Source organism: Cyprinus carpio, unplaced genomic scaffold (assembly GCF_018340385.1).
Source record: "Cyprinus carpio isolate SPL01 unplaced genomic scaffold, ASM1834038v1 S000004930, whole genome shotgun sequence".
Lineage (NCBI taxonomy): Eukaryota > Metazoa > Chordata > Actinopteri > Cypriniformes > Cyprinidae > Cyprinus > Cyprinus carpio.
Window position 1 is genome coordinate 1 of NW_024877616.1, and position 1712 is coordinate 1712.

The window sequence follows — 1712 nt, forward strand, 5'->3', positions numbered from 1 at the left end:
TAATTCACATCAAACATTAAGCAGAGCCAGACGTTTTACTTGAAATGCTGGGATTTGAGCCTTTGGGACCGTCCATATATTCAAAGCAGGCGCTCTACACCTGAACTACATCCCCATTTAGGTCCACTGTGTTGTGTGTTCTTGTAGGCTTACAAAACACACTCAATCCTTTTGAATGATGTCTAAAGGACAGAAGTAAAATTCTTTTGACTTATCTTCTCGCATTGATCTACTTAAAACATTAAACAGTGGCTTGGATGATGTCTGGGGATTCAAACCAGGACCTTCATACATGCAAAGCATGCTACTACCACTGAGAGCTGGCATCCCCATTTCATGAAATTATGTTTGTTTCTGTAGGTTCACAAAAGACACAAAAATCCAGTTGCGGAAACTCTACAGGACAGAAGTAACATTATTTTGCTTATTTGCATGAAACTATTTAAACCATAAGAAGTGCTTGGAGATGCTGGACACATTAAATCCAGTTGATTGAACTCACGGAACTCCATATGGACATGAGTAAAATTCCTTTTTGTCTTCAAATTTGCCGAGATTTCCACGAAACAGTTTAAGCAGTGCTTGGGAGATGCTGGGGATTGAACCCAGGACCTCATACATGGGCGAAGCATGCGCTCTACCACTGAGCTACATCCCCATTTAGGTGTGCTGATTTTTGTTTCTGTAGGTTTACAAACACACTCAATCCTTTTGAGTGATGTCTACAGGACAGAAGTAAAATTCTTTTGCTTAAATTTGCATGAATCTAATTAAACATTAAACGCAGTGCTTGGAGATGCTGGGGATTGAACCCAGGACCTCAGCCACATATGCAAAGCATAGGCGCGGCTACCACTGAGCTCAAAACATCCCCATTTAGGTGCGCTGATTGTGTGTTGCTGGTAGGTTTACACACACATTCAAGAAAATTTCTTTTGCAGTGAACTTTACAGGACAGGAAGTAAAATGATCTTTTGCCTGAAATTCACATGAATCTAGAATTAAAGAGAGCAATGCTTGGAGATGCTGGGATTGAACCCAGGACCTCATACAGGCAAAGCAGGGCGCTCTACCAGGGTTCTACTCCACCGGTTAGGGTGCACGGATTTTGTTTCGGTGGTTTACAATCTCAACAAATTCCTGGCGGAAACTCTCTACAGGAAAAGTAAAAATTAGTTGTGCTTGTATTTGTATGAAACTCATTAAACATTAAGAATGCTGGGGATGCTGACACCTAAGATCCGTGGACGGAACTCTGACAGAAGGTAAAGTAGGTCTGCTTTAGCAAATGTGCATTAATCTCACACAACATTAAACAGTGCTTGGAGATTAGCTGGGGGATTGAACCCCAGGACCTCATACAATCGAAGCATTTACGCATCTACCCACTGATCTACACATCCCGTTTTGGTGCGCTGTTTTTTTGTTTCTGTGCTGCTTTAACAAAAACACACTCATATCCTTTTTAAATGCTGTCTACAGGACAGTAGTAATTCGTATTATGCTTATATATTCCATGAGAGTCTAATTAAACATTAAACAAGTGCTTGGAGATGCTGGTTATTGAACACAGGACCTGCGTACATGGCAATGCATAGCGCATCTAGAAAAGAAAAGACAAACCACTGAGCGTACATCCCGCGTTTAGGTGCACTGATTTTTGGTTCTGTGGTACAAACACACACTAAATCCAGTTGCAGGAACTTTACAGG

General features: G+C 41.2%; 1 non-coding gene across 1 annotated transcript; it reads right to left on the minus strand.

Annotated features, from left to right (window-relative positions):
• Positions 1–584: 584 nt before the first annotated feature.
• Positions 585–658, minus strand: trnaa-cgc. Its single transcript has one exon. It is a non-coding gene; the product is annotated as a tRNA-Ala (tRNA).
• Between the last annotated feature and the right edge of the window lie 1054 nt (positions 659–1712).